Source organism: Apteryx rowi, unplaced genomic scaffold (assembly GCF_003343035.1).
Source record: "Apteryx rowi isolate R43461 unplaced genomic scaffold, aptRow1 scaffold_186, whole genome shotgun sequence".
Classification (NCBI taxonomy): domain Eukaryota; kingdom Metazoa; phylum Chordata; class Aves; order Apterygiformes; family Apterygidae; genus Apteryx; species Apteryx rowi.
In genome coordinates, this window is record NW_020448152.1 from 690149 (window position 1) to 713111 (window position 22963).

Below are 22963 nucleotides of genomic sequence, written 5' to 3' on the forward strand. Positions count from 1 at the left end.
CGCCGCGCTGCCGCCGCGCAGCCGCACGCCCCGCCGCGGTGCGGTGCGGAGAGCCGCCAGGGTCTCCGCGTCTCCTTCTATTTTTAATTTTATTTTTTAATTTTTTAAACAAATTTTTTGTTTTGTTTGGTTTGGTTGTTTCTTTCCGCCGCGGCGGTGCGGAGCGGAGCGGAGGCGGGGGCTGCTGCGGCACGGTGCGGTGCGGTGCGGCGCGGCGCGGCCCCACCTGCGGCCCCGGAGCCGGCCCGACCCCGCGGCAGCCGCTGCAGCGCCGTGTCGCCTCATACGGTCGTGTGAAATAAAAATACATTTTTTTTTTTTTTAATTACCGCAGCCAGAAGTAAGACAGTTAATTCCTTTTTCTACAGGCCAGGGATGTGATTTTAACGTTTCTGCTTAGCCAGAATTTCCGTCAACTTTTATGCGTTTTTTTCCAAGGTGTGTTTGCTGACTGTAATGCGGTTCTCCAGGACGGCATTCTTTGTCTCTGCGTTTTGATTATTAATAGCTGAATAAATGTAATAGCAGCTTTTCAAGCACAGGGATAAATTTATTTTGAAGTAACCAACAGCAGTTACCTACTTCAGCCATCTAAGTGTAAACTATAATGCTTTTAAACTTAGATTTTATTTAGAAATTCTGTAGGAATTATAAACAGGATTTAGAAAATATGTTCCTTTTATCTAGAGATCTTTATTTTTCTCTCATCTTTACAAGAAGTTCTTAAGAAGCATAATGCTGAGGCTAGTAAGCTTCTAGGCACACTGCTGAATGCTCGAAAATACCATCGCTAATGGGAAAAGTCCTAACTGTTTCAAGTAAAATGAGAATATTTCCCAGCATATTATTAAAGAAGTAACAAATTTAGAATAATGACAGGCATCTCTATACTGTTTCAACTTTAGTTTGAAATACAGTGAAACAGATAAACACAAGTAGGTGTTACTTTGCGAAGAAATCTTGATCGATGCTTTGGGTGCTGGATCTAATAAATCACTTTGTTATTCTGGGTGAATTCTGTGTCATTTTATAGACACTTGTAGAAGGTGCTCCTTATCTACTTAGCAAATAATTCATAAAACATGAATAAAAACAAGTAATACCTATTAGCAATTCCTGCTCTCCAGAAAGTGAAGGAGTGTGAACTGTGACTTGGCTACAATATTCTCTTTTTTTAGTCAGAAAGCTAGCCATTTTATAAGCAATGATTCTTTCAGTTGATTGGGCATATTTTGCAAAGATACTTTACTTACAAATTGAATCTCGGAAGGTTGTGGTTCCAGAGTCGGGGTTTTGGGGGCGAGATGAGCTTATGTTTTATCCAACTGGCCCACAAAGTCCCGCTTTTGGTGGTCACTTTGTTCTGCAACAGAAACCAGTACGTTATGGCTCTTACAGGGGACAGGAAGCTTAGTGCACCAAACTACTGCTGCTCTCAGTAAAAGACTACTACACACTTCAAGTAAATAATAATATTCTAACTTTAATGTTGTCTTCAGCAATAATAAGTGGGTAGAAAATACTACCATTCTTGAAAGTTAATCATAAGAAAAGTTTTGTAACAGCTGGTGTAGTTTGTAAAAGCTTTTTTTCCCTTTAAAAACAGTAAAAGCTGAGGAAAAAGTTCAATTTCAAAGAGTTGTTATTCAATATAAGTGAATTTGAGAGAAAAGCAAATAAGTCTGTAGAAAAGAGAGGCAGATTAAAACTTGTAAACTTCATATAAACCCCACTAACATTTGTATTGTTGACCCCCTGCTCAGTTTTTTTTTGCTCACAAAATGTCTCAGTTTTCCTGGATCTCTTCAGCTAGCTTGTTTCTCACATGTGGGTGTCTGTGTGTCTATGTGTGTGTGGTCTATACCTATAAATCAATTTAAGGGTTGCTAATTTTTATATTGATATGAGTTGTAAAATATATTTTTATGCGTAAGGCGCTGTAAACCTGAGCTTGATAAAGCTGTTCAAGTCCATATTATTAATTACAAATTGATATCAATATCCTAAAGAGTCTAAGCATAATTTTAACTTTAAAAATTATCTAGTTGTACTTGCCTAATGGGATTCTAATAAATGTTTAAAAATTATTAGTAGATAAACTTAACTTTCTTGTGGCACTGAATATAAAGTACATATATTTCAGATCCAATGAAACACATTATAAATGATACAGTGTGAGAGTGAACAATGGCCACGTATATACAGCATACACACAAAAAATACCTGCAGGAGCATCCTCGCGGTTGGTGTGAGTGTGTCCGTCATGGTTTTGACATTTTATGCCAGCTAATGGTCGTTAAGTTACACATACCTATCTAGACATTAACATTGTAGTCACGTTATCATTGCAGTCAGAGTTCATTTTAAGTGCTGATCTACACAAATTGAATCTATTTGAATGCTTGGCCTGAAAATTCTGCTGAAGTTACACAGTGATACATGGTTAAAACAAAGTTGTTGGTGTGTAAAACATCACATGAATACATACAAGAGCTGTATATTCAGGCAAATGGATGTCTGGCTAAACTATCAATATTTTTCTATAGAATTCTGGTATTTTACATTTTATAGCTATATAATTTCTACACATGTGAGACAGAAAAACAAACCTCAGTGCAAAGTCCATTTATTGACTTGTTTAAGATTGAAATCTGATTTGAAAGCGCTTAGGTCAGAATTGTACTGCTCATATGCCTTTTAGCTGCTATTGAGCATGAAGTAATGCTGTTCAAATGAAGCATTTATGAGAAGGTTAAATTTTTGTGAAACAATTGAGCTACACATTTAACAGTTTTTTGTTTTTTTTTTTTCTTTTGAGTTACAGTACTTAGTTTGTGACTACATTATAGACACATCCAATAGTAGGAGTTCTCAGCTGTGGATTGGTTTAACTCCTATGGTTTCTTGGCCAGTGTTTTGAGAACAAAAGAGCAGAAAATTGTAGATTTGGAGCTTGATCAATTAGAGGGTCTTGCTCTAAGGGAAAAGAGAATCAAACTAGCATGTCCGAACAGCACCAAAGATCAACTCTGTTCTGCTGGAATTTCACAGTTCTCACCAGAAAGTGAAATCCAAATTTTACTTTAAAGCTCTTAATTTAAAACATGTAATTTTATAAAGCTACTTTCAATAAAATGTGCTAATCTTTACATATCACGCTCTGTTAATCAGATATTTTCAATATTCTTTCAGATAAGTTCTATTTAATTCTTTCCAGAGGATACATAAAATTCACATGTATTCCTTCCAGCACCAGTTGCCTAACTATAGAATTAACAAATTATTTTAATGAATATTGAGCGATCTTAAAGACCACAGTTACAGTTCTACAGGCCTTCTTCATACAAAATTTCTGTTCACTTTTTTTCCCTTTAGTAAGCCTACAGAAAGAGCATCTGTTTGTCTCTAGTGCACAATAAAATAGAATTTCTATTATTATGGATATTACACACATATATTAAACCTCAAATGTATATTCATTTCCTATGTTATGCAAATTAATGAAGATTAGACAAAACAGTTATACATTCCCTGAACATTTATGTTATAAAATCTGATTTCTTTCCTGCACACTGTTTTTCCCATAAGGCTTGACTGTGGATGGGGTGGTGGCCTTAAAGTTGAAACTCCTGAAGTGTATTGCATATGCAGAGCATTAATAATTAAATAGCTGGAGTCAGTTTATCTTGCTATTTGAGATGAAAAAAACTATATATATATAGAAGATAAAAAGTAGATACTATGTTTGGAATCAAAATTCATTTTCCTTGAGATAAAAGCTGTATTATGAACATCAATATCAATATGTATCAATGAACTATCGAAAAAGTATTATTTAGAAAGATTGACTTCAATTATTTATTACATTTATAATTTATAAGATTGAAAACCCTATTAGCTATGTTTCTGTTTAAAATATACCTAAAACAATATGATTTTTACAACTACTTTTCAGCGTTTTTAGGCAAACCTTTAAAAAGTGTACACATACTATGAAACTGCATGGGATTAACAAATAGCCTAATCTGTTTACCTTTGAAATTGGTGGATACACTTTATTGAAAGCAGTGAAAAGTTATGAAGGCCAGGCTCTCCACCAGAGTCCAGTGGCACGGTTTGGGGACTGGTCTGGAGCTGGAGTTGTCTAAAGCGGTGGCCTCCACCTTTGACATTCCCTGACCTCCTGTTACAACAGAAAAGTTTAGTGACTCCCCTCTGATGTAGCCATAGAAAAAGGAGAGGGACATAGTGACCCTGAGTTTGGAAGCTCATGACCTGGAACAAGTAGAAGTCTTGCCTTAGTAAAGGCTACAAGATCTGTCATCTCTTCTTATGAAGCTATCCAGAGTTTTTCCAGGGCAAGGACACAGACATCCAAGGTAAGATTTTTGAATTGTCTCTTTTTCTTCATTCTCAATTAGGATGTTACCCATCAGCACTGCTCTGCCGCAGAGAACCCGGACCTCACACCACAAAGCAAATCTATGTGAATATGTTCAGGATGTATTTTTCAAAGATATCATTCAAAAATCTTTTATTTGTCTTAAAAAGCATATTTAGCAGGTTATGAAGAGAACATTTTATTTTCATAAAGTTTTCTGATGGCTTTAAAACATTAGGAGAAAAAAAGCTGCTGTGACCTGAAAGCTGCACCTATAGTACAAAAAGTGGTAGAAAAGTAGCTAAATTGCGTGAACTGCCAAAGTCATTTCAGACCATGCAGCTTGAAAATATGAAGCTCCCAGTGAATTTAGTGAATTTGAGTGAATTTAAGGCATCATTTGCCCTTTCCACAGTGCAAATGAGTTAATAATTACTCAAATCTCTTGTTGCGATGTCATATGCTTTTCGCAGTCAAACAATGCAGATATTTAGTGAATTTGGTAAAGGCACCCAAATGGAAAAAAGAGACAAAGAATCTTATTTTTTGAGTGTGACCAAAATGCCCTCAAAATTTCTGCTTACTAAGGTTTCAGAGGAAGGGCAGTGCTGCTGCAGGTGAGGTGCGTGAGAGCGTGGGAGATAATCGGCTTGTGGATTTTTTTCAGGACATTTCTACAGCATGTAGAGATTACATGTTAGGGTTTGGTTTAAGAAGGTTACCAAAGATTTCTGAGTCCCTGTTAGATAACTAGTAAAAACACTAAGGCTCTTTAATTATGACCATTTTATTTTTCCCTCTAGAGTCAAAAATAGTGGAATTGTAATTCTCTACAGACAGGCCCGGAGTTTATTTATTCTTTTTCCTTCTCTTTTCCTGTTTGGAATATACCTATTCCTTGCTGAGTCAAAAGGAGTCTTAAAAATGTTATATCAGTCCTATGTATTTTCCTAATATATCAAATGCTTACATTATAGATACATGTTAATAATTTTAGACAAAGCTATTTCCATCTTTTCAATTACTGCCACTGTAATATTTAATTTAGTTGTTAATGGAGAGGGGAGAGGCTGCTGTTGATGCATTTTTGCTATTTGCAGTCATCTCTGAGCTTCAGTCTTTTGGGGGTCAGGCTGTCCAAATCATTTGACTGAATTCATGGCCTGTTTAAATGAACTGCTATAAAATAGCAGCTAGACATTAACTTTTGAAAGTAATAGTTCTTCTTTTGTTTTGTAGGTCAAGAGAAGAATTAAAAAAAAATAAAGACAACATATAAATGGTTTTAGAACAGGGTGAGAAAGTCATTTCAGGATGTTTCAGGATTGGCCTATAAGGGTCAGTAATAATGACTTAGTCTAGTAATATTACCAAAGGGGAGACGTATAACACTTCTATTTGCTATACGTTGCTATTTTTAAAAACATCTGTATGCATCACTTGTAAATTCAGCATAATATTCTAGAGTTTTGGGGTTGATGCTGCTGCTGTTTGTATGAAAGCTTTCTTTTATAATAAAAGATCTATTTCAAATTATATGAACTGCACTGCACACATTAGATGCATGGATGCTAGTGTAAATCAGCAATATTTCCATTGAAATCACTGGAGCTACACCAACAAAAAAATCAAGTGAGATCACAGCAGAATTTCTGGAATTTGAGGGAAGAACTGGGTTCATTCTCTATATTAAAACAAGAACAAACAAAGAGCAAATGTTTTAAGTTAAACACGATTTTAAATAATAAATGGAGGAATTGATCGTTGCTGCTTTTAACAATATTACTGTATTTTATACCTTATTCTACAGGAATTCATTGAAGAATATGCCTTTTAGGTAATATTTAGTGTGGATTATTTTAAAATAAACTAAAAGTTCAAAACTGGTACCTGCTTTTCTAAGAAGATTTATAAATGTGGGGTATTCAGCTCTTTACTAAATTGGAACTCCTCTTTGCATTCGTACTCCGATATAGCAGTCTTTCTCTGTGTATGGAAAACTGCCCATGTGGCTGCTTGTAGAATGCTTTGAAAGCCTTTAAAATGAAAGATGTTACATGGTTTTATTAAGTCTTATTTCTCCTATAAACTTTAGTTGGCTCTGTCACTGAAGTAAACCCTTAAAAACTGGAGCTGCAGATCAACTGTTAATGAGGATTTTTCTGCTTTACTTTGTACTTTTTGGTAGCTGAGAGAAAATTGTCCTGGATTTTCTGTGCTTTCCATGTAACTTTTTTAGCTTTCCAATACTAATAGCAATTCTAAGATAGCTTCTTTCAAATTCACTTCTGTGAGGAGACAGAACCATTTAATACATCCAAAGTATGTGAATTAGGGGCTGTTTGGAAAACTATAATTTTCCTATGGAGTGGAGTAACAGGAAATTATGAAATCCTGAAGTATTATTGGAAAATTGTTCTAACTTAAAGAAATTTTCTTTATAGTTTCATTCTTGATGTTCCACAGCATTCACCACTTCCTGCACGGCCCTTTACCGCAGGGAAAATGAGGGACTTTTGGGGGCAGATGTGTTTCCATTACACTATCATAATGCCCCTAAAAATCCTTATTGCTCTTGCAGTATTCTTCTGTGTTGCTGGGCCTGGTGTGAACTACTTGAAGACCTAGCTTATAAGTACAGCTTTTTTCTAAAATCACTTAAAAAAAACCCACTGAGTTTTATTTTGTTTATCTTCTCTTATTTTTAGTTGTGTTTACTGTTGCTTAAAATATAAATGGCAAGATATGCAACCACCTGTTGATAAACAAATGTCATAAGTCATAAATCCAAGGGACATGCTGATAACTGCATGATACTTAGGAAAAATAATGTATTTTGGCATAAGAGTGAGAGCTTCACTCTTCTGGTATGACTGATTTAACTTGTTTTTAACATAAGAATTCAGTGCGTATGTTTCTGAAAACATGACACAGATTTCGCACACTAATTTAGTACATATATTTTGAATGACTTTGCTATAGTGGACCTCATTTAGAAAATTAATTGCTTTTAAGAGCAGAAACCAGGCTATTTATCAAATAAATAGATTTGTCCAATACTTTTCTTCGAATTAAATACACAAAAATCTATATCCAGAACAAAGCTTCATACAATCCCAAAATAAAGCAATTTAAGATGAAACCTAGGGAAGACATTCTGGGTTCTCAGCTATTCTATGCTTCTTCAAACCGAAGAGCCCTTGTGCGGGCCCGGCTCCTGCGGCCTTCGGAGGCAGGGGGCATGGCGCAGTCCCTGAGAGCAGGGGGCTCCTCTCCACCCGGCCGTGGGGACAGGACACATCGCCAAGACGGCGGTGCCCGCACGTAGTCTCACAGCCACATTTATTCCTGCTAGCTGGCAGGTACCCTCTAAGTCTGCACTTTTCCACAATTCTTGAAGGAAAAGGCAAAACACATACGGGTAAACATTGCTCATTTTCACCTGGGCATTGCCGTGCAATGTATCATCAGTTCGACATGTGCAATTCTAGCAATGTTGAGTTTCGGTAGCTTTGTGTAGAAGGGGACCATAACTGGTTTGTGTAAAACGCGCTATTGACTTCAGTCACTAGCTTAGAAGAAATAATAAATACACTGCATCACGTCTTCCCTCTGACAGTGCCAAAGATCTTGAAATAGCCTTCAAAGTAGCCAGTGATAAAGGGAAGAAGCAAGCTAGTAGATTTTTTCTGTCCTGTTTTGTACTAAAATTTAATCTCCAAGGAAATTCCCTCATTCATTCTGCTAAAGGAGTGTTTCACATTTTTCAGGCAGAAAAACCTTACAGGAGGTTAAGTCATGTCCTGAATGTCACAAAGAAAGCTCACTGTGATGCCTGGAAATGCAGAACTTGGGGCCCAGAGAAGTATCACAGTAAGAGGAAAATCATTTTCTAGAAGGACAGAATGAGCAGCATTGCACACTGTTATATTCACAGGTCAAAATACGCTGGCATATGCATTTCAATATCCAACATTTCAACAGGCAACAGCATTTCAAATTTATGTGCAGACAGAAAGCAGTAGAAATACTAGTCATTACTATTAATTCTATTTTTTCCTATCCTAGTTAAAGACTGCATCTAACTGAAAATATGTTAAAAATGTGTCAGACCGCACAGATTTTGTAGAGTTCTATAATATTAAAGATCAGTGAAGGGAGTGCTCCCAGAGGCATATAATTGTATCACCTTGATATAGAAGACAATGTGAACAGAATGGAATTTTAGTTACTTTTAAAAAATTTTTCTTGGGCTATGTTAGTGACAATACTATGTAAAGAATATTGTGATAGTTTGGAGCATTAAAACTGTTCTGATTTGATAGTTGTCCTACATTACATTCTTATTTTGCATGTAATTTACAAGGATATCAGAAAGTCTTTTAATTTCTTTTTTAAGTCATCAATCTTTCATAGAATTGCATGCAGATATAACCTGTAGATCTCAATAGCAGACTCTTATATACATACCTATTTAAGCAAACATTTTAGGCTGTAGCAAAAGTCAGATTCCCTCTGAATATGTGTTCTGAAAATAGGTGAAAAGATATTTATCATATGACACTGCTAACAAGAAAAAAAATTTAGACTTAGCAATCTTGAGAATAAATTAAAGGAAAACTGTCAAAGTCAGTAATACTATATTCCAGACCTTTTTATGTCTAATAGGAATTGCTTGACATACAAGTGTGCATTTCTTTTACAAGTTTTTTTATTATTAGAAAATAAGAGTCAAACACATGGGTTTGATATGTGTACTTAAAACTTCTAATTCAAATATATGGTTCCAGTTGTTTATATTAAGTATTTAAATTATTATGGTTTGAAATAGTATGTTATAAAAATCTCTGGGTCTGATTCAGCCTTAGCGCAAGGACTGCAAAACTCATCTGCCAAAATGTCCACTGAAGCTAACAGCATTTTGTCTGTGAGTAGGCTGTAGGCTGTGACTAGGTTTCAGTATGAAATATTTTGTAAAAGATAATTTTGCCATTCAGTTGTTTTTTAAGTACAAGCAAAATGAACATTTCCATTAGAATATTTTTAGGGATTTTGATTTCTTTTAATTATAGGACCAGGAGTCATTAATAGGAGCCAGCAGATACATTGTCTTGTTCTAAAAGTTAGAACAGTAGCAACTAGGTAACATTTCTTAAATAGAATTTCCACAGTGGAAAAGATATTAAATGTTTGTTATGTGCCAAGAAATGAGTAATACAGGAATACTTTCACTCTTTTACAGAATGGAAGAGCATTACCATCAGTTTAGTTTTTTATTTATATATAAAGGTGTGCTTACCAACAGCCTCATAAAAGATAAACAAAAATATCAGAAAAGACACACAAAGTTATGAATAGATAGCCTAAACAAAACATTAATCTCATTCTTGCATTGAATCAGCCCATTATTATTATTTTGAGCATTATGTTATGTTGTATATATTGATAATTTAAAACCTTATTCTGAAAACAGAACTTGGTTAATTCATTTTAATAGTATGTATATTTATTTATTTATTTGCTATGTTATTGGACTTTGGATATGCTAGATCCAGTTTCTTACTGAATTAATACAGTACCATTGTGCTTCAGTCAGCACTGCAGGGATACTTGGGTGGCACCCCCTGCCATTGCTTGAAGGGCACGTGGCTTCATAAATAGTGGAATCTGAATTTTAATACAGGAAGCAGTACGGTACATGTATCGCAAAGAAGCTGTTCAGAAAAGCTCAAGTATGCCATGTTGTTTCACATGGCGTTAGAGAAAGATGTGGGGAAGTGAGAGCTATAGGAGACAGAGCAGCAAGTTCAATTGCAAGAGGCAAATCACTGCCCGGCTGCTGTAAATAAGTCTGTAGAAACTTAACTAGTTTTCTGAAGAGGGAACCAGAATACAGTCAAAAGTAAGGGTAAAGGAAGCAGACTAGTATTCATGCCGAGTCTACAATTTATCTTTTCCTTAACTTAAGCGGTTAGTTATGGGAGCAGAAATGCATATAAAAATAAATAAACTTTCATTAAAAAATGGTCACTCCCATATTTCTCAATCATACCAAACTGCTTCTGATTTTCTACATGATTTTTTTCCAACTGATGACTGATTATGAGCAGGAGGTGATGTGTAAATAGGTTTGCTTTCATTTTGCTTAAATTTTAAATATGTATAAACATTTTTATTCCCAGATTTAAACCATCAGTGCCAAGATTCTGACTAAAGCTGATTTTTATAGTTGTGTTATAAACAACTGCAAATGTAAGTTAGGAAGTACTGTGCTGACATAATCTTAATTATAGCTGAAAGGAGCTTTGCCAGTGTGTATACAGCTTAGAAATACATGGAATCATTGTAAGTTAATAAAGATCATTAAAAGAAATTACACATTTCATAATCATGCTTTCATCAAGATACTATGACTTATATTAGACGTAAGCAATTAAAACAGAAACTGACATGCTTGGAAATTATTGATTTATCCAGTAGCTAGTCTTGACAGGTGATGTTACTTGATAAATAATCTACTGAGCTATTAGAATTCTTACCCAAAATTATTTATTATTGACTTTTTCTTTTTTTATTAGCCACTTAGAAATTTTCTTTACCTTTCCACTGACAAATTATATTTTACATATTCTTTTGAAACAGAAGTCTACAGCCTTGCTGTGACTGTTGCCTGAGTGTTCAGATACCTCAATGGTGAAAACAACATAAATATCTAATTAAATTGCAGCAGGTTAATTTTGTATGAGAGAAAGCACTAGGCCATTCAAATGCAAGGTCAGGGAATCTTGGCTAGTTGTTTTTGCAGTTCTGAACTAAGCCAGCACAGATTTATCCTATGATTGGAGTTGGCAGTAAAGGATGTGTGCAGAAGATCTTCAGATTATAGTTTATATCAAAGGTAGACTCTGTGATATAATCTAGATGCATATTCAAATAGTCCAGATTAAATATCTTGACAATTCTTATAAAATCACCTTAGCTTATGAAATGTATTCTAATTTGTACCAGAATTTCAAATAATATTATTCTTGTAAAATGTTGGGTATATCTAAATCAAAAAAGGAAAATAAACCTCTTCTTAGAACATATCTGAAACCAAAATCACAGAGTTTTGGTTCAGATCTGAGCATTAGGAGGTGAATGCTGGCAATTCCAGAGGGTCTGGATTCAAAGCGTGGGCCCTGGTGTGCCCCTGGCCGGGCACAGCCAAGTGCAAAATGCCTTCATTCGCACCGCAGCAAGGTAAGCTGCTGCACGTGCTTCACCCATCCGACGGAACAGTTATGTCCACAGCTAGTTTCAGAGTGCGTTTTTATCTGGAATAGTTGGCCAGGGCCAGGCAGCTCTGGCCTTAAACATAGTATCTTCCTGCACCAGCTCTGTGCAGATCCCCTGTTTTGCAGATTGTCCTGTTAATAAACAGAAAGTTCCAAGAAGTCAGATAAAAAAAGGGGGGGAGGTAACTCCTTGTCACGGCACTACTGCCCGAAATTAAAGACTGAGCCTCAGCTGCAATGTCCTGATAACCCACCTCTTGCTGACACCCCAGTATGATGTGGGCAAGTGGACAAACTACACCAGCTATTCAGGTCAGGCCTCTTGAAGCTCTCTCGGAGCAGGACACTCGGTGCGCCGTGTCCTGCAGCGGGGGCACAGACGCATGCCTTCGCGGGGGCCTGCAACGCTGCGGTGCCACGCTGCAGCCGGGGAAGTGCCTTGCTGCAGGGCCTGCAAGGTGCCCTGCGGGGCTGGACGCCGCCAGGCCTCCTGCAGGAGGCACCAGCCAGGCCCAGGCGCTCGGCAGCAGGCGGCTCCCACTTGAACTTTGCTATTGCTATACACGAGGCCGGTTTTGTTGACTTTTTTTCAAATGTCACCCGCCAGGTAGCAAGAAATGGTGATCTGCTGTATTACAAGTTTCATCTCACTTAACTCTAAGAACATTTCCTTTATCAGTGTTAATAACTGGATTTAAAAGCACCCTATGACCCTGACCCTGATTCTGCACAACAGGCAGACTTTTTAGCTCCCCAGATTTAACTGATTTCATTTGGGTTCAATATGAACAGAACAGTATACTTGAACAACATATTCTGCGGAGTATATAACCACACCTGTAATAGCAAGTTTATCTTGTTAAAAAAAAAAAATTCTGGTGCAGTGTAATATTAGATGGAGTTAACATTTAAATATGACAGATCCTTGTCCCAAGGACCACAATTACAGGTCAATTTTTTTATCAGTTGAAATTAGAGTTGAGTTTTGACGTTACAAAGAGAATGATGACACTAACTATGAGAGCAATTGGCTGCTATTAGAATATATTGTGCATTTAGCCAGATATGTTAGTTTCTGTTTGCATTTAATACATTGCAGATAACAATAGTGCAGTGGGCATATCTGCTGCTTACCTTTTACCCATATGACAGAGAACAGGAAAGTGTGCTTTCCCATCCTACCTACAAAAGAATTAAGAACACTTCAGTGTTTTACTTTAACACAATAGGATACAGCAATGTTACAGTAGTAACGTATAGCATTTAAACATATTTTGGGGATAGCGACTTTGTTTCTGTTGTGTGATTCTGTGTCTCCCCGGTCTGATCCATGTGTTTGACAGTCAGGTATTATGATGACGGAAAAGAACAAATAGTAATTCTATTTCTAATCTAGCAGTCTGCTTTGTTTTGGAACATTTTTTTGTGCTCCAAGCTGTAGCTATTCGTTACCAATCTTTAGCATTAGGAGTATAAAAAAAATTTATGCTGTCTGACTCCTGAAGAAAAAGGCATGGGAATGAAAAATAAAACAGAGCAAACCAAAGTCCCTTTAGACTTGCAGGCCATTTGCCAGCTTCTTCTCACAGGAACTTTCAGTTCTGCTGCTTGCTTGAGTGTAGCAAAAAGATAAACATTTTCGTGTTGCAAGTTAACAAACACTGCCATGCGTGACAAGTTGATAAGTGCTATCAAGAGCTGTATCAGGAGTTTATTAGTTCATTTGAACAAGATGGAAGTGTGCTGGAAAGTTTTGATGTGCAGCTGAAAAATGAAAAATAATTGGTCAATGCCCAAAATGTCCTGCTGAAAAAATGTTTTCTGCTCTCAGAAACTGGAGCTTTCACTGCTGTAGACAATTTTTTCCTTCTCTTCGTGGTAAATTCCTCTACCTGTCTGCCTCCTACGGACACCACGACATTGTGGTGATACATGTTTTCAAGTGGTATAAATGTAGGAGTCTAAAATCTACACTCGTATACATAAGCAGCTATGCTAAACTCATGGCACACCAGGAAGAATTTAGCTTAGTGACTTCGATAGATTAAAAATAGGTATTTTTTGCTCTGTATCTATTCACTTTAACTGTGGATGTTGGGGTCTTGTTTCATGTTTTGCCTTTTCGAATTCTTGAAAATTAAATACTATGAATTTAGATATGGTACAAAATAGGTGCTATGAAGAGTCCTCCTGTACTCTCCTATTTAGTGCTCCTTAAATGCTTGCCTGATTATTTTTGAGAGGTAGGCATATATGCGTTAAAAAAAAATTGTTAGTGTTTGACTCCTGATATTGTCACCGAATCTGTATTTGGACTAAGATTTGCTGAAGTAAACATTATTATAAATTGTGCCATATATATTTCAAATGTCACTTACAGTTACCTTTCCTTAATGGTATAAAGACTGATGTAAACACAGAGAAGCAAAAAGATAATGCACAGCAATATCAGGGCACATTTCAGGGCTTACTGGCAAAAATATGAGGTATATTAATTATATTAATCATAAATCATAAAAATGTAAGGGAAAAGAGCTTCTGCCTACATTGCAGGAGAGACTTATCCTACACCCTAATGCAATTTTTCTATCATTTATTTTATAGATGAGCTATTTTAGAAAAGTTTTAATTTTTCTTTTACAAAAATATCCATACTATTTTTATAGTCCCTTTCCCTACTAAGACAGGCTCTCTAAGCACCACTGACATTTGTGGTATGCCAACTTTTATGGCTCTAGAGAAATAACAATAATACAGTGTGGAGAAAATTGTGACACATTTTGTCTGGAAAATGTTGTTACACTCTGTCAAAATATATGAAGAACTTATTTTAATATCCTGTCTCACAATATGGGGTAAAAGGGAAAAGAAAATCAGGACGGGTAGAGTGAAATATATACTTTAGCAAGATGTGATCAGTAACCAGAGGGCTAATATTCTAAATTATTTGCAAGACTTCAATGATTCCCAGATGCCTGAAGTAGGGCAAGGATGAAGGGTAGGAATTTTCCCTGGATTTGATGGTTGCCTGGCACTGTGGAATGCAGATACCTTTGCCCACTGGTATGAGAATTGTGTCCTTTGCCTTGCTTTCCCCCGGGAGCTCACAAGTGACTACACAGAAAGCCCTGCAGAACTTCCTGCCTTATTCAGTGCACACACACGTGCAGGATGTTTCTTGTGAAAGTGTTACTCTTCCAGCAACTGAGTACTCCTGAGAGACTGTGTCATACACGTGGAGATTCGGCGAAAGTAAACATACTCCTATCAGTCTCGAAGGAAAAACAGCAAAGGCTTTCTTTCCGGTGTATTCTCAGACACTGAATAACAGTCTGCTGTAAGATAGGTAGAAATTGTTTGTGTGCAGGTGCTTGGCTTACTTGAACACATAAATAGTTTTCTTGGTAGCATATTTATTTATCACATTAATATTAGTCAAATAGGGGTTGTTATTTTTAAAATTGAATTACTCTCAGGCTGACAGCAGAGAAGTATTTCTATTCGTATGCTAGGTATTTTCAATTAAGTTATTAAATCCAATAATTTAATAAATTAATATATTTAAATTAGATAAATTAGTTAAGTTCATTTATTTAATTACTTGTCTTGGTTTCTTCTGATTTTCAAATCTAGAATATTAAAATTTAAGCAACAGACCAGACACTGGCTTTTTACAGCAATTTATGTGGCATCTCTATAGAATACCCCACCAAAGTCAGGATTTTCTTCTGGTACAGAGATCAATATATGTAAATTCAGGTAAAATTTCAAAAAATGCACACTGAAATTAGATGTCTTAGTGCAATACAGGAGATCGATTCACTGGTAAGTAGTTGGGGCTAAAAGTAGCTCTGAAAGATTCAGACCGTGTGTGACCTAGCAAGCGAGCCTGTGAGGTGTGAAAGTCAGGTTAGGTTTTCTGTGAAGGCAGGAGCTTCTGACAGTGCGATGAGATTCATTTCATGGCAGCTGTCCTCTATAGTGTGATAATCAGCAAATAATCTATGTTGTGACCATCTCTATTGTGCTAATGAGCAGACAGCCTACGTGATGTAATTACCGTACCTAGACTGAGGCGTGAAGGAAGGAGGATGCCAGTGGATCCGCTTCCTCAGGCATTTTAGCTCTGGCTCGGCAGGACTCACGTAGGCCTGCTGCAGGAAGAAGAACCCGTGAGCATGCAGGAGTAAACAAGAAATGGGCCAGTTTAGCTGACCTGGTGCCTACAGGAGCAATGCACTTTCAAGAATAAACGGTCTTTCAGCTTAATGCCAGCAACTTTGCTGAAGGTATTTCCCGAGATAAATCTATTGCACGTGGCAAGCACAGACACAGCAGAAAAAAGATGTCTTTTCTCTTCTGAGGTCAACGAATATTTCCCCTTAGTTTGTGCAAAAACCCAAATGACTGTGGGGAGCTAATAAATCATCTATTCTAAGTTAATGTTTCTTCTTTTAAATGGCACAGAATATTGTTTAATAGCATTTATCTTATATTGGGTCTGATGAGTTTAATATTTAGGGTAGAATAAAGTTCATATATCAGAAAAGACCACTGGTAGAGCACTTTAGACTCATTATGCTGCCTAAAGGAAACTTCAATTTTTTCTTTTTCTTTTTGTCATCAGGTTAAATTAGATTAGGTTAAGATCTTCCAAAACAAGTATCATCTTTCTTTTTTTGTGATTTAGACACAAAATTTGACCTGAATGATCTTAAATGTCTTATTCGAATTATATTATGTCTTATATGAAATGAGACTTTAATGGGGAACTTGTTACTTGGTCTGTAACACTGATTTATTAAGATTAAAGAAAAAACAAGAATCAGATAGTAGCTGATATAAATCACTATTGAATCAAGTGTTGTTATGCCAGTTTATATCCTCGGAAGTTTTGGCTCAGATTCTCTTAAGCCCTAGAAAATACCTTAGCAGGATTTAGAGGCAAACACCTCTTCTGGAATAACTGCATGAACAAGCCAGTTCTGGAATATCTGACAACCACTCAAGATAAACGTAGATTTGTTAGGACTTTTTCAAGAAATAGTCTTAGGAAAAGGGAATGGACACACATTTTACCTGAACATTAGCTTTACAGTGAAATATAAAGCAAGAGGAAAGTAACTATAAAATATTTCAAAGTTTTTTAAGTAAGAGATATTTGGATTTAGCCAAATACGTAACGTTTGGATGCAGTATTTATTTAAAACTAAGCTGACCTTCTACAAAAACAATACAGTTAGTGAAAGTTTGGTAAAATCTTTTCCTTACCTAAGAATTTATATACTCAATTCGCAAGGCAGATATGGCTTATGGTATTATCATTTATTTTAAAATAAAGTTCAGTCTTTAAAAATATTTGAGGCATATTGTAGGCAGGTTCCTTATTCTCTTTAAGCTAAATTGTACAGTTAGATCCAAGTCTTTTTACACAGAAGTGTGTAAATTCACTGTGTAAATTCACTTCTATTATGGAATACATAGTAAAATGTTCAGAAGTAGGAATTTTTTTTAAGAACAGTTAAAGCACTCTTGTATTTACCTCACTTTAGTATTTCATAAAATTTTTAAAGGCTATAGATAATGATTTTAATACATTCAAGAGAACATGCTGTCTTTTCTTTTCATTTCATCAGCTGATCTGGTATTTTTATAATAGCCACCAATTCAAGTAATAATAATGAGTTTTTAATTTGCATTGATATAAGTGACCACAGAAACTTGGGGGCACAGGGGGAGGACAATGAATAATTGGCTGCAATGACCCAAAATTTTTCAGGAAACCACTCTTTCATAAGGAACCTGTTAGCAAAATGGAAATTATGTAATTGTTCCTAATGCATCTACATCTTTTTAAATTATTAAGTGTTTGAATGAAAAAAAAAGAGAACTATTTTATCTGTAAATAAATTTGTATATACATATTAAAATGTATAAGTACATGTAAAACTTTGCTTTCGTAAGTTATTTTATTTCTAAATGCAGTCAAAAGTGTAATTCTTCTTGTACAGTCAGCTATCCCTTTTGTTTTGTGGATTTTTTCACATTAACAGAGGAGAAAAGACATTTAACAATAACAAAATACCAGTAGGGATTTGCATATTCTTTTGTTGAGATATGCCAAGTTATATAGCATTGCAATGTACAATAGGATTTGTATAATTTCATAGTACAAGAAATTGTATTGAATGTTGCAAGATATGTTAGCATCCAAAAGATTACTAATTACCCATATATGTACATACACAAATTATTTCACATACTATCTAAAATATTGTCTCTACAATGCAGGAATATTTCAAATTCTGATTTCAAATTCTTGCCACTTTCCACGCACCTGCCCTCACAATACTTTACAAAACATTTCAAAAACTCCTCCTTAAATTTTGAGAAATAAAGCTCTGGCAATTTGCCTGAGAAAGAGGGAGAAAGAAAGCAAATGTGTAGAGAAGCAAACAATGTTGTATGCTCATAAATCATCATGAATTCATGGAGAATTAAAGTGCTTGGAGAATAACAACAATTAAGAACTGCATTTCTTCATTTCTAAGTCCTCTGAGACTATCCAGCGTTCTTCAGGCATGAAAAATATTCACGTCGTTTACTTCTAAGAGGTCATTTCTTTTGCAATGTGTGTGTTTATATCTCCCTAAGTAATCAGCCATATTTGAATTTTGTCAAGACAGTGATAACTTGCAATACATTAGAAACTGAAACAGCGTAGGCCTGACTGCACAACTGAAGTTAATAAGCGCTTTGCTTCTGAACTGAGAGTAGCTCAAAATGAAGATCTGAATGTGTGTTTTCTATCACTGTAGATATCATCCTTGAGAAACCATGTCTCTTTTCTTCCACTCCCAGGTTAGTGCAGAAGTGATCTACAAAGGCCCTTCATGGACCCCTTCATTTAAAACAGAGGGCCAGCGGTATTTCTCTGGAGGACCCAGCTTTGGGACATACCCTGATTCTGAAACAGCTGGTTTTCTAGGGAATTCTATTTATGGGGGTTTCTGCTGGCAAGTGCTGGAGGTGGAGAGACTCTTCTGAAGTAATGCCTTAGTGGCAGTGCACCCGCAGTACCGCACCAGCAGTTCCTCCCCATGAGCTCAGCTGCTCATCCCTGCCTAAACAAATCACGCACCTCATCTGCTCTTTATATATTCTGCTACTGATAGTAACTATGTAGCTAGAGTTCTCTTCTGAAATTTTGAAAAAAATATGATATGAATTAAGAATCCTCCCAAATTTTCATGAAATTAAGAAGAGAGATGTAAAACTTACATGATAATAAAGCTTTGTTAGAAAGGTATTATTTAGGTCTGCTTGTAGCTTTATTCAGTCTGGATAAACCCAAATATAATTTGATCATTCAGGATTTAAAACCCAATTTTTCCATATTGGCATTGTTTTAATCCTAAAACAGATCTGTGTAAGTAAGCTGGGCTGTGATAGCCATGTATTAGATCCTGGAATTAGAATTCAATATTTATTATTGTAGTAACAAAGCTCCAAGACACAAGCATATGGTAGCAAAGAGAGATATCTTCCCAAGTTAATGCAACAAAACTAATACCAGAATAATTCTTTAACAAAAGCATGTGCTGCCTCAGTATGTAGTTTTTATCACTGAAAAGTGCAGTCTTTTGTAACTTGAAGATAAAGATTTTAATGAGAATTTTTGTGAGCATATTACTTTCCTGTTAAAATACTTGAAATGCTTTGTTAATCCTAGTAAAGCAGAAAATGGAATGTAAAGATGAATGGAATTGAAATAATACGGTCCTCCTCTATGGAAAAATTACTGTAGAACTGAATAAGAATGATGTGCTCTCTGCAGAAACTATACACTAAGTAGAGTATTACAAAGAATTTCTACAAGACATGACTAATTTAATCCCTGTTAAAGTAAATGGGTACTTTTCATAATTTTTGAAAATATGGGAGTACCTAATCTGTATTGCCATAGCCGAAATACCCACTTCTAATTCACTTTCAGATTTACAAGCACATTGATTGTTTTTAGCCAAGGTCTAAATGAAAAAGTGATTAAAATAATGAACAAACATTTCAAAACACAGCTAACGTATTGGACCTGATTCTTCCTCACTGCAATAAATGATACCTTATGGAGCAAGGCCTACTTATATTTATATCTCTGGTTTGCTTTAGTAGTTGCAAAGGAAATACCCCTACCTATAAAATCCACCTTTTCATGGCCGTTATGCGACTTAACAGCATAACCCCCTAAAGATGGCAGTCTGGTTTTGCAGAATAAATCCAGATTCAGGGTAGACTCTTTCAAAATTCAGCAGATTTTTGGTTGGAGTCCCACCTATCTTAAATGCTTATCTTATGCGAGGATGAATAACTCTTTGGCAGTGGCTAGTTCTCTCCCCTGATAAGAGGATACGCCTGAGTGTGCTTGTCTATCATAGCACCTAAGTTTTAGAGGCCTGAAGTAAGGAGAGATTAATTCTCCTTAAAGTGGCTATGTTTTTCAGAGGATAAAGAAATGAAAAGTCAGCACATTATTTTCATTACTCAAATACAAGAAGAAATAATGAAAAAAAGACTATTTTAATATTGTCTCACTGTAGCTACCTATTCTATTTATACCACCACTTCATAAACAGCCCAAATGTGTTTATGTAACCTACAGATATTCTGAATGACAATCTAAAATTAAACATGAATATAGAAAAAAAATTGGATGTATAATCATTTCAGTATACTGTATAAGCGCTTTCTAAATCGTACTAGACAATAATCTAGTATCATGTGAGAAAAATCAAAGCAACTAGACTTTTGATTCACAAAAAGCTAACACAGTCAAAAATAAAGTCCCAAATGACAAAACACAATTTTACATAGTAATTTTCTATTTAAAGAAAACTTAAAGAAATACTTAAAGGAGTATTATCTTCTACTTAGAGAAAATTACTGGCAATAATTTATGCCAGTATTTTTATATCATTATGGTCATATTGATATAAATTTCTAGAGTAAAAGAGTACACAGGAATAATTATGTTGTAAAAGTCTGATAGTATAAATATCAGGTTATAATCAAGCTATTATATTTCCTTCTGCAGAGAAGCCCTACTGAAAATGAAAGAATGCCTCCATCATTGCCACCTGCATGAGGAATAGCTCCTTCTGAAATCGCAAACTGATCTGAACAGCCGGAGGCTTAGCGGGCTTCGCATAACTACATTTGTAGGAGACCGTTTTGTTTATAATGGAACATACCAAAGTGCTGGATCTGAATATTACTGAAACATGTTGTATTCCACCAGTATGAACCAGTCTTCTAATTCCTTATTTCTGTATTTTACTCTGAAATCACTCATGTAAATCATGATTGCCACACAGAACTGTGTGAAATGCTCAAAAAGAAATCTCATACCATGGAAAAGAGTTTTGCTTTCAATTGGTTTTGTTTTTAAATCAACTGGAAACCCAAACCAAATTCCTTTTAACACATTTAGTATGCCTGAGATGATTTATGGTTTCATTTCAACACAATGAAAAGTTAGTACTAATGACAGGAAATAAGGTAAAACTCAAGAGATTGTGGCCAGTATTCATGTGGAATTTGGAGTATTACTAACTCTGAAGTGTGTAAAACTAGTCCAGGAAGGAAGGAAATATCCACACTAGCCTTTCCGAGGCAAAATTATTTAGCAAAACTTAAAGTCTTTGCTATATTGATAAAACAAAAATCACAAATTCTAGGGTCATACCACCATGCTGACCAAACAAGGTTCCCTCTTGAATTAAATGCGCAGTGATTAAACATTGGAGACTCTGTAAATACTCTTTGATAAAAATGGCTGGTGCCTGTCCCAGAGAAGGTCCTCTCCGAAACCTAGTTAGACTTTGATAGCTGGATTAACACACACTTTGAGTAAACAATGATGATGACCTTCCAGATATTACTACTGGCAGTTTCTTTGTACTCACGCTTCTGGAACTCTTCTGTTGTTTTAGGAGGAGAGAGCAGGACAAATTATTCACGAGCCCTATGTTTAATTCATCATCTTAAATAGGTTCCTTTGCTACATCAGGAGCTGCCTTTCTAATAGAACGTGTTCTGCGTTGGGGTAAACTGTATATCCCCTTAGACTGAACATTGTCCAGGGTTTTTTTCTGAGCATATTATGCAAAAATGGAAGTGATCATGCACTATTAGGAATGCAATATTCCTTATTATAAAAGAGAATATTCCTTATTATAAAATAGAACATTTCCTGATAATTAGACAATTATTTTTACATTATTCCATTCCTGTATCTGGACTGGATATTCTGACCTGCTATCCAGGAAATATGTTTCAGGTACTCGGTTTGAGTTGCGGCACATTATGTAATGGCTAACATAATCAACAAATCACCCAGGACAACTATAATTTCTCATTAAGATTTACATTCAGGTGTAAGGTTTGCAGGCATTATTTCACACTGTGCACAACAAAATACTCCATTTAATGATCCAGTTATACCAATACTTTATTTTCAGGAAGTATTTTACACTCTTCATACACGTCCATTAAAAGTATAACTCTTGCACCCAATCACCAGCAAGTATGTTTCTCTGTAGCATGAGGTTTATCTTTAAGAAAGCGGCTACCTGACTTTAGACAATAATGCAAAAAAGCACGTTTTCAATCCAGCCACTTTAAACACTAACCTAAATGAATCACTAATGGTTAGTGACAGAAAAAAAATACTTAGTTACAGTTTGCTACTATTTGGCATTAAAAATGGTCTTTTATTACTTGGATTGAAGTTATCTGGCAAAACCTTCGCCAGCTTGATTCAAACATGATAAACATTTATTCACAAAACTAAATACTTACACATGCGCAATGCTATTGGGATTCGCCAAGGCTTTTACCAGCACGGACAAACTACAGCATGAAATCTTGGAGGGATTTGCTGGAGAAGCCTTTCTTTTGTTGTGGCAAAGGGCTATGTGGAATTCAGACTGCGGACTGCCGGGCCAGTGTCTTTCCTATCACCACCAACTGCAACACACGAAATACGGTCAAGTAGTTAACACCTAGATTTGCAAAGCTCTTTGCCTGATGAAGATGCAGATGAGTGCCAAATGAGGTTTATACTCCAGCTGGAGAAGACTTCTTACCTGCTTAGCCACTTTTTATGTGCAAAGTCTGTGGTAGCCTAGCGGAATCTGTCCAAAAGTGCTGGGGTATAGTTCAAATACGCAGAAGACGGCACAGCTCCTCCCTACACTAGATTTGACTGCAGCCCATACCATTAATCTCCCACTGTCATAAACACCAT

General features: G+C 35.8%; 1 long non-coding RNA gene across 2 annotated transcripts; it reads left to right on the forward strand.

Annotated features, from left to right (window-relative positions):
- Positions 1-14916: 14916 nt before the first annotated feature.
- On the forward strand, positions 14917-21074 carry LOC112964139. 2 transcript variants are annotated; one of them, XR_003252870.1, is made up of 2 exons: positions 14917-15004; positions 15697-21074. It is a non-coding gene; the product is annotated as an uncharacterized LOC112964139 (long non-coding RNA). The 2 variants fall into 2 exon arrangements; XR_003252868.1 differs by having other exon boundaries at positions 14933-15004; positions 15292-21074.
- Positions 21075-22963: the final 1889 nt, after the last annotated feature.